Genomic DNA, 11,670 nt, shown 5'->3' with positions numbered 1-11,670 from the left:
CTTTTTAATGTTTTTAGAAAAATGTTTAGTTTGGCCAAACAACAACAACAATAAAAACATCAATAAAAATGTAAAAGTTTATTTTGTATTACTTGTTCAAAGTTTGGTATAGCCTAATTGGTTGTATGTACAGAAATAGATTATATGTCAAAATTAGTTAATGTTATAACTTGAGAGATCTTCTTCTCTACTTTTTGAATGAAACCTCTCTGTAATCTGTCACTTCTTCTCTAAAGCAATATCCAAATTTTCCCTGACAAACTCAATGCAATTCAACATAACAATACAATTCTCTAACCCTTTTATTAAAGTTTTATTAATAAAGCATTATTGCTCTCAATGAGGAGTTGTATACATAATTCACAATGCTATAATTGGAGGCAGAGAAGACAAAACAAGAGTGGTTATAGTTCAGAACAATTAGAACATGAAAAATAACATTTGGTTTAACATTTTACACATGCTACCTGCTTCACCTTTGATTCACTGTTACCAATTGTTTCAAGCAAATCCTCGTCATACTTCTACAGAATCTACTGTGTTATGTTTATCTTAATAACACAAACTCTACTCCTCAACTAAAACCATTCTGTGATGATCACCTTAAGAATCTAGCTTTCAAAATTCACTTCATCATTCAAAGGTTTGTGAAAGGTTGAACACAAAGGCATAGAATCAAATAATGAAGCACTACTTGAAAAAGAATCACACACAACATATATATAGAGAGAGAACCTGCATTAAGGAGAAGAGAAGAAGGCATCGACTTTGGTGGCTGCAAGGGTTATATAATTTAATTTTACTAAGTTCTATATTAGGAACAATTTCAATATACATTAAATTTTACAGAGCGGTTGAGGCTCATTTTAGGTTGCAGGGACAACAAATCACTTCTAGAAAGAAGTTGCAGTTCATTGCGCCAATTGTAAGTAGTTAATCTTCAAACTGTTGAAATACTATTATCAAATTTATGATATTATATGAATTTAACTTGTAGTGCTCACGTCAACCGAGAAGCTATGAGTGTGGATATTATACCATGAGGCACATGTATAGAATCATATCCGCAAATATTGTTGACTCATGGGATATGGCAATATGAACAATTTATAAATCACATCTTAAGTATTTATCACTAAAAGATTGTTGACTCAACTTTTCATTGCGTAGATTTTTAATGACACATCTCCCAATGGATCAAGGAGTCTTGAACGAAGTTCGTGAGCAGTGGGCTTCGTTTCTTTTAAGTGTTTATATAAGATGATGTTAGGTGTTTTATGACTTATATAGTAATTCGTTTTGGAGTAATATTATATTTCATATAAACATTAGATTCTATTTCATGTAAATATTAGATTGAATGAGATTTGTTTTCTAGATGTTTTGGGTAATTATATACAGTATATGATGTTAGGTGTTTTATGACTTATAGTAATTCGTTTTGGAGTAGTATTATATTTCATATAAACAATAGATTCTATTTCATGTAAATATTAGATTGAATGAGATTTGTTTTCTGGATGTTTTTGGTAATTATTTACAGGTTTGGTATGTGGTAAGAAGCATAAATGATTTTTTTATAAAAAAATTATAAATCACTTTTTATACCAGTTGAGGTCATACTTGGTGTAAAATGTGTAATTTTTTATACCGGTTGGAACTATAATTGGTATAGTAAGTCATTTTTTCTTACATAACTTTCCATTTTTAAAGGACTTTCTATACCAGTTTTAGAAATGGTATAAAAAATAATTTTTTATACCTGTCATGGAACCGATGTAGAAAGATCAAACCTTCTATACCACCTGCATCTATACCGATGCTAGAACCGGTATAAAAAGCCTTTTTTAACTGGTATAAAAAGTCTATTTTACACTAGTGAAATTATTTAAAACGATAAAATGGAAATAGATAAGAAGATGTAGTGGAAATTGATAGACGTCACACTTCCGAGAATGGAAGATAAGCCTAAGAGTTTAAACACACAAAGGGAAGAAAGATCATTGATAAAACTCAGGGATTCTTAAATCACTCAAGAACTTAGGAGAATCACTCTCACTAAGATAGAAGAGATAAAAGTCTAATATTTTCTGAATAAAACCCAACCTGTTTCATTGATTAAAATGATTCAGCTTATATAGAAGCTTTAACCACTGGAATTACAAAAGACACATATATTGAAATTACATCCCACTTAAAACTATTAACGATCTTAAAGTCACCAAAAACAAGTCAGCCAAGCATCTTCTTGGTCTCCCAAAGGCTGATGATTAAGTTGCAATTGGGTCATAATTACAACTTGAAATAAAACTGTACCACACCGAGCCAAACTCGACCAAATAAGTAAACGATACACATATGCCAAAGCAGTCAAGTAGTCAGCCTGAACCGATAACCTAAACGTCTAGAGGAACAACCTGCACAAGGTAACACAATGCCAAGGAAAGTAGTCGCCCTAGACAAACTACTCCAATATACTTAGTAAAATTAAAACCCCCCAATGTTCAATAGGTCTTAAGGGTCGGGCTAGGGCCCAGGTCCACTTGCAGCCCAAACTAAAGCCCAAGCTAAGGCCCGGCCCATGGCATAACCAAACATGATTAATACTCTATAAATACACGTGGACCCCAGTAATTAAAGGTACGCATTCATTACTCCATTAATCACTGATTTGACCTTTTGAGAGCTTTGACTTAATTGAGCTTCGGAGTCCCTTCTACAGGTAACCCCTTTTGGGTCCAAGCCGACATGTACCAACCAGGAAGAGGCCAACTGAGGAGATAGCGGACTACATGGCTAAGGTGACGCTGGTCCCTCAGTACCTGCTGGCATCACCCTTGACTTAGCCGCCATCCTGGACGGTTGGGCGAAGATGCAACAAGAGAACTCTCGCCTTAGGCGAAAGATCGAAGTTGATCCTACCCTGAAGGGAAAGGCTAAGGAAACCTCTAAGGCTGCAAGGTCCTCGATCTTTCAGCCCACAGAGGAGGAAAGCGAATACAACCCCACCCCTCACACCTTCACCACCACCTAACAAACACCCATTCCCTCCACCCACCCCACTCATTTCCCATCCACTCAACCAGGGCATACCGCAGCCCCAACCCTTGCCACTACCCTCCCTACCACCCAGATCCCCTACAACATACCCACCATCCTACACACCACACATGTTCCATCATACAACCCGCAATACCTCTCAACAACCCACACCCACCCCCTCACAACCTTACCTCCACCTTCCCCGCTATGATCAACCATCCCATCGCACCTCATTTGTTCCCTCCCCACCAGCCTAGACGTCGTCGCCCTGTACACGTCCCAGGACGCAGTCTTTTGCAAAGCCTTCCAGGATAAGATAAAAGAATTGGTCCGTGCTGGTCACTTTCGCCGCTTCATCCGTAGAGATGATCATCCCTTTCCATCCCGCCACCCCCTCGATCTGACCACAGACGCCCTCCACACGACTCCCGTCAGGACAGACGCCCCGCACAACCCACCAACCAAGAACCCGAACCGGCCCGCACTAACATCACCCCTGCCAACCCTCCCCTACGTGGCACCATCAACACCATCTCTGGTGGCTTCGCTAGTGGAGGATCCACTTCTTCTGCCAGAAAGAGATACTTCCGCCATATCCAATCCATTAACCATATCACCCATTCCCACTACAGACGCCGAATGCCTCCCATCATCTTCATAGATGACGACTTTCATGGCCTCGACCATCAACAAGATGACCACATGGTCATCACTGTTGAAAATGAAAACTACGTCATTAAGAAAGCCCTTGTCGACCAAGGCAGCTCCGTTGACATCCTCTACTGGTCCACCTACCAAAAACTCTAACTTTTGGACACCGCTATGGTCCCATATGATGAATAAATGTATGGCTTTTCTGGAGAACAGGTATCCACCCGCGGCTACATCGACATCCACACCATCTTTCGTGAGGGAACCCAAACCAAAACCATTCCAACCCACTTCCTTATCGTTGACGCGCCAACATCCTACAATGTCTTCCTGGGCCGTCCTTCCCTCAACACCCTTGGCGCTGTCGTCTCCACCCCCCACTTGGCCATGAAGTTCCCTTCTCCTTCTAGTGACATCCTCACCATCCACTGCGACCAGCGCTTGGCACGCAAATGCTACATGGCCAGCCTACGCCCACAGCTCCCAATTCAACAAACCAACCACATTTAGCGACTACCTGGCTCCCTCATCACCCTGTCAGGCGAAGATCTAGACCCCAGAGTAGGCCGGGATGTTCGTCTCGAACCAGTTGAGGAGACCTCCCCTCTAGAGCTTCCCAACGGCCACTCTATCAACCTAGGCACCGGTTTGAACTCTGACGAGCGTGCCATCATCGCACCCATCCTCACTAGCAACACAGACCTTTTCGCCTGGTCAGCCGCTGATCTACCTGGGGTGGACCCTCGAGTGGCATCTCATAAACTATCCATCTACAAAGAAGCCCACTACGTATCCTAGAAAAAATGCAAACTTGGCGAAGAGCGCTGACTAGCAGCTAAGGTTGAAGCCGACAAGTTACTGAATGTAGGATTCATAGAAGAAGCTCAGTACACCACTTGGCTTTCTAACGTAGTCTTGGTGAAGAGAGCCAATGGCAAATGGCGGATGTGTGTAGACTACACAGATTTAAACAAGGCCTGCCATCGCGATGCCTATCCCTTACCCAATATCGATCGACTTGTTGACGGCGCGACATGGCATAAAGTGCTCAGTTTTTTGGATGCATATTCCGGGTACAACCAAATCCGCATGGCCGTATCTGACATGAACAAAATCGCCTTCATCACGGACGATGCTAACTACTTCTATACGGTTATGCCTTTTGGTCTCAAGAACGCCGGAGCAACCTACCAACGACTAATGGACAAGGTTTTCAGTCATCTAATGGGACAATGTGTCGAAGTATATGTTGACGACATGGTTGTCAAGTCTCCCAGCCACCACCAACATACCGAGGATCTCTCGGCGGTCTTCTCTACGCTACGCCAATAGAACCTTCGTCTCAACCTAGACAAGTGTGTATTCGTCGTCGACCGGGGTAAATTCCTTGGTTTTATGTTAGCGCCGCACTCGTCCAAGAAATAGAAGGCACGCAACATCCTGTCTATTTCGTTAGCAGAACGCTGTAGGATCCTGAAACCAGATATCAAATGGTGGAGAAGTTGGCCCTATCCTTGGTCCACGCAGCCCGCCGCCTACATCCATACTTCCAAAACCACAGCATCACCGTCAAAACCGACTACCCAATCCAAAAAATATTGCAAAAACCAGATCTTGTCGAACGGATGTCATCCTGGGTCGTCGAGCTGTCGGAATTCAACATTCGTTACGAACCTCATGGCCCCATTAAAGCCCAATGTCTCTTGGATTTTGTCAATGACCTCCAGCACACACCAATAGAGGACCACTGGACGCTTCATGTAGATAGTTCCTCAAATCCAAAAGGTGTCGGTGCTGGCATCGTGTTAGATGGACCCAACGACATTCTCATCGAAAAATCCCTTCACTTTGCCTTCAAAACATCAAACAACCAAGCCGAATACGAAGCTATCCTCGCCGGCCTCTCCCTCGCCCGCGAGGTTGGTGTCAAGACGTTAACATGTAAAACCGACTCCAAACTTACTGTAGAGCACCTAAATGACGAATTCCAAATTAAAGACCCCATCCTTCTACAATATTACCACCTAGTCCGTGCAGTCATACAATCGGCCTTTGAAGGAGTCCGCATCGAACATATCCTGAGAACTGACAACATCAGAGCTGACATCCTCTCCAAGTTAGCCAGTACCAAATTAAAAAGCCGCCACTGATCTCTGCTACAGCAAACGTTATTTACACCCTCCATCACAAATACCTGCCAAAACCTAACCCACACCCCAACTGACAGAACCACCCTTCCCCAAAGCCATAGCTGGACCACCGCCTATATCCAATACTTAAAAACCGGTAACCCCCCACAAGATACGGACAAAACTTGGCTGGCTAAGGCCGTCAGGTATACCATGATAGGCGATGACCTTTACAAACGCGGATACGACCAACCTCTCCTCAAATGTGTCACAGCAGAGCAAGCGCAGTATATTATCAAAGAGTTACACGAACGCATTTGCGGCTACCATTCCGGTGCACGTACCATGGCTACAAGAGTCCTCAGAGCCGGTGATAACGCTGTCGTTGACGCGATCAAATTAATACTACTTATCTATAACAACTTCAGTATTATTAAGAAAGTAGTCAACAAAATAGAAAGGGTAAAGTAACCCAAAGTCGTCTCCCAACGAACACGGAATTGATTTTTAACAAATTAGTTCTTATAAATTCTATACAAAAGAGTTAGTCAAATAAAATAATAAAAATATGGGGATTAAGATAAACATAGATAGAAATAAAATTTAAAAGATAAAAAGAAATAAAAACAATAGTAAAGAAAATAGATTGATTCCATTGCTTTTTCAAAATAAATTCATCATCGGTTATCTAAAGATTATTGCTCAATTAATTATTGTTATAGATTTACAAATTAATCAATGTAAAGTCTCAATTAATTTGTTGGCGTTCTCACTTTTAACCAAAGTACAGTCTCAATCAAAAGTGAGAACTTTTAGATTATCCACAGTAAATTCAACCAAAGTACAGTCTCAATCAAATTTTACTATGCCTAATCATGTCTATTCTTTTATCTTCTCACCAAATAAAAAGCTTAACTAATCAAAGTAAAGTCTCAATTAATTGTAGTTAGAGTAAATACCTTTAACCAAAGTAAAGTCTCAATTATTGGTAAAAACTCATTTAATCATATGAAAGTTTCTAAATAAAATCAAAGTAAAGTCTCAATTAAATTTAAAAACCCTTGAACTCATATGATCAACATGCATATAGATTTAAAATCATTACTTTTTACGTGATTCAAAGATAAAAGACATAGATGAATTAAAACCTCAACAATAATAAAAAGAACAAAGAAATTAATTCATTCTAACCTCAGAATCCATAATGAAATTACAATGGAATCAACCCAAGAAGTTTAGCACTCCATGAAATACAAAATAGAAATAAAAGAAGAATAGAGAGAGAAAGGAAACGAAATTAGGCCCCCCTGAGGGTTCCTAAACTCCGAAGTCCCGAGCTTGTTTTTTTACTTCTCCCTTGGTCTCTTTATATAGGAATTGGACTGGGCTTTTCTGTTGCTAAAATCTCTCAAATATCTTTTAAAATAAAGATAAATATAAATATTTTAAAATATTTGGAGAGATTTAGAGTATTTGACAAATATAGTTGGTTGATAATATCAATATCTAATATAATTAAATAAATTAATTACTTAAAGATATATGATAAATTATCACCAATTAATATTTGTATTAATTTTTCAAATCAACACTTTGCAATCTCCTCAAATTATCTTCTAAATAATCCAATATCTTCAAGATATATTTGTTTGTTGTGGATCTAAAAAGTTTCCAGAAGATCTTGTCATATTTAAAAAGATTTGGTAGTTATTATCTTTTAATATTTTATGATATAATTAAATAAGATAATTATTTAAAAATATCAAATAAAATATCTAAGATATATTTTTCCCAAATTATCTTCTATCATAAAGATAAAGAAAATCGCAAGGTCCAATTTTTTGTTGCTCTCTTCTTGGCTTAACCAAACTTCTTCACTTTTTCAAGCTTCTCTTGTCGTCTTCATGGAATGCTTGGCTTGGATTTTTGTGATTTCCTATTCTTGGATTTATCTTTAAGGTGTCATGAAGCTTTGAGCAATTTATTTCCACACCTCCATGAGCTCAACTTAGCTGTAGCTGCACTAACACACCTCAAAATATCCAAAGAAAATTTATGCAACTAAAAAGCTATTTTTAACATGCTTTTGTACCTCATGCTCAATAAACCCAATTATAGGAAATTCCAATTAAATCAATCTTTAAACACACAAATTCAATTAAATACCCATAATTAAACACTGAATGAGGGCAAAAATACGCACTCATCATACCCACACACTTATTCTTTTGCACTCTTGGGCAAAATTGAGAAATTCTAAAACTTCTTCTGAGGTATTTTATTTCACATCAACACTGGATCAAAGGAATGAATCTTACTTGAGACAAATCAATCTTCTAGAGATCAAATTATCATGTATATCCAAACGGAAAGGTTCTATTTTTCACACATGACTTAATCTTTTGAATTCACAAGACAATCAATTATGAAAGAAAGTACTCAAGTTAAATGTGTATTTTCTCACAAAAATTCTCTCAAGTGTTTTGGCTTGTGTTTTCACTCAAAATACCCATGCAAGTAAAGACTCCTAATACTTAACAAGACTCTCATATTCACAAACTTTTAGAAAACATGCTTTCAAAGATCATGAGGACTTTTCACAGGTTATAACAGGGCCAAGGCAAAGGTAGGAAAATTTTTAAGACTCTTGGGTTTTTGAAATAGTAATGTAGGAAGAATAATGGAGCATAATTTCAAAAACAAGTCTTTTTCGTTTATTGCTTTGTTGCTCTCTTTTTTTTTTATAGAAAGCAATTATTTCAACACTTTTTCATCAACAATTTTTCCTTTTTCCATTTTTATTAATTTGTGGGTGAGGTACTCACCCACACACTTTATTCCTCAACCATTCTTGAACACAATCCATTAGCTCTTCTTTCTTCCTAAGGTAAAACATGGTCTTTTCTTTTCAAGGTTATGCAATAGGCTTAAAACAAGAAAAAAAGGTTTAAAGCTCAAAGGGGCTACCAATGGATTAATATCAAGGTGGGCTTATTTGGCCAAATAGCTAAAAACAAGAATTGCCTCAATCATATCAAATCATGCATATTCACCTAAAATGCAAAACAAAAGAGTCAAGCTAAACATTTGAGTATAAACAAACATGAGCAAGTCATTCAAGAAAAAATAGGAATGACATATGGTAGTTCATCCTTTACATTAAGGCTCAAGACTCACAAGGTCAAATTCTTTCACAAAAGATTTAATCAAGAAATTCTCAAATCAACTCAATTAGCAAATCATAGAAACAATCCATTCATATCAACATGACTTTTATTTTTCCAGAATTATGATCATCCCAATTACTGAATCAAATCCCAAAATCCAATGTCAATATGTTTTATTGAAAGCAGGGAAATATTTTTTTGGATTTCTTATGAGACATTGTTTAAAAGTTTCACTTAGTAAAAAGTTAATACTTTCACAATTTTCTCAAAAAGAAATCACAATTTTTTTTCTTTTTAAATGAAAACAAAAACAAAAAATTGAAAAACAAAAAAAAAGAAAAATTCTACCTACAGTTTGTTTCCCCCACACTTATTTCAAAAAAAATGTCCTTCATGGACTTATTTTGGGGAGGAAACGAAAAATCTTGTGACTATTGGCTCAATCTGGCCATATGTCAAAATTTATTTTCTTTAATTTTATAAAGTACAAGTCAGCTTGTACAATTTTATTAAAGAAAACAAAAACACATATTTTTGAAATTTTTTAATATTTTTAAAATTAAAAACAGAAACAAAAAATAAACATGCATGCAAATTAACTTTTCTATCAACAATGATTTCAAAAGAATATGAATCTAAGATTTTTACCTTTTGCAGCAACCTTTCTTCTTTTTCTGCAGCCATGTCAACAAAGATAACCACTGAAAACTTATTTGCATCATTCACATCAACAAACTTGATGTGTGGAGTATGTGGTTTCAACTCAAGTTGAGCATCATCAGGTGCATTTAGATGGTTAAGCGGATCATCAGTAATCCTCATAATTTCATCTTCTGAGCAAAATTTTTCACCTGGTGTTGTTGACTCTACTGCTTCATCATTAACCAAGTTAGTTGCAATAGTAGATGCTTCAGCTGCATCTTCGAATAGTGTAGGCTCTTCAACTGCACTTGGTTCCTCCATTGTATTGTTCTCACAACTTTGCTCTTGAAAATGATCATTTGTACTAATATCCTCATCAACGGGTACAACTTTATATTCACATTGAGCATCGTCAACATATCCATCAGTAGATATGTTTTTGTGAGAATCTTTAATTTCTTCATCAGCAACATCTTTAGCAAAATTGATATGTCCATCAGTAGACATATTACTATGAAAATCATTATATCCATCAGTAGATATATCAATGTGATGTGATTCCGCTATTGGTTTTTCAGACTGATTCTGTAAGCTTTGTGTAGTGGCATTCATCATCTCTTTCTGATCTGTCTGATCCATCTTCATCATTTCAGTCATCATTTTCATCATATCTTCCAAAGTGACCTTTCTCACTGCATCATTCATTAGCTGACTCAAATCTTTAGACACTTGTTCAGCTCTGATGGCCAACTTCAGAAGCACATCTTTGATTTCATGACGAAGTACGTTAAAATCTGGATTTTCAGGAAATCTCTGATGGGGTTGAGAGGTGGTGTTAACAGTTACAAGTAATTCTATGAAGTTGTTCTTACTTGCATCCCTCAACATATCAGACAATATTTGCTTATTTTCGTACCACTCTTGCTCAATATTTCTACATCTTTGATCAACTCGCAACCTTTCATCCATGGACTCTAATTTCTCTATAACTTCACCCAGTAATATCATAACTTCCCTGTAAGATGGTCCATTGGTTGCTTCAACTTGTTGTGGTGGTACATATTGTTGCTGAAAACTATTTGGAACATATGGTTACTGAGGTGGACACTCAGAATATGGTTGTTGCTCATATCCCAAAAAAGATGATCTAGGATATAGATCATTAAATTGTCGTAAAGTTAACCCACTTGTATCAGGTGCAGACGTAGGTGTGACAATTTGTTGCTGATAATCATATGAATCACGTGGTTGCTGTGGATAGTAATCATAATTCACTTGAAAATCACACTATTGATTATTTTCATATGAAAAACTATTTTGCATTTTTGAAAGAGGTTTTCTGAAAAGAGATAAGTTGAAAGCTTGTTGAGTAGACTTCCAGGAAAGAGAGGTGTGTCTCAATGGACAACTTAAGTACCTTGTCTTTCCTTAGCCAAAGTGTTTCCCAACTAGTTTCACAAATTTCCCAACAAAATTCCTCAAACAAAAATTATGCTTAAAAAAAACTAAATAAAATAAAATAAAATAACTAAAGAAAATAAAAAAAAATGTTAGAAAAAAAATTTGAGAAAAGAAAATGTTAGTGATAAACAAAAAAAATAAAATAAATATTAAAAATAGAATTAAAAAATAAAATCAAAAGAATAAAAATAAAAATAAGAACTAAAATGATAAAAATTCTAACCGTGTTCCCCGGCAACGGCGCCAAATTTGATAACGCTGTCGTTGACGCGATCAAATTAATACTACTTATCTATAACAACTTCAGTATTATTAAGAAAGTAGTCAACAAAATAGAAAGGGTAAAGTAACCCAAAGTCGTCTCCCAACGAACACGGAATTGATTTTTAACAAATTAGTTCTTATAAATTCTATACAAAAGAGTTAGTCAAATAAAATAATAAAAATATGGGGATTAAGATAAACACAAATAGAAATAAAATTTAAAAGATAAAAAGAAATAAAAACAATAGTAAAGAAAATAGATTGATTCCATTGCTTTTTCAAAATAAATTCATCATCGGTTATCTAAAGATTAT

This window comes from Vigna unguiculata, chromosome 1 (assembly GCF_037176805.1).
Source record: "Vigna unguiculata cultivar grain cowpea cultivar isolate G323 ecotype 2 chromosome 1, ASM3717680v1, whole genome shotgun sequence".
Classification (NCBI taxonomy): domain Eukaryota; kingdom Viridiplantae; phylum Streptophyta; class Magnoliopsida; order Fabales; family Fabaceae; genus Vigna; species Vigna unguiculata.
This window is presented reverse-complemented; position numbering follows the sequence as displayed.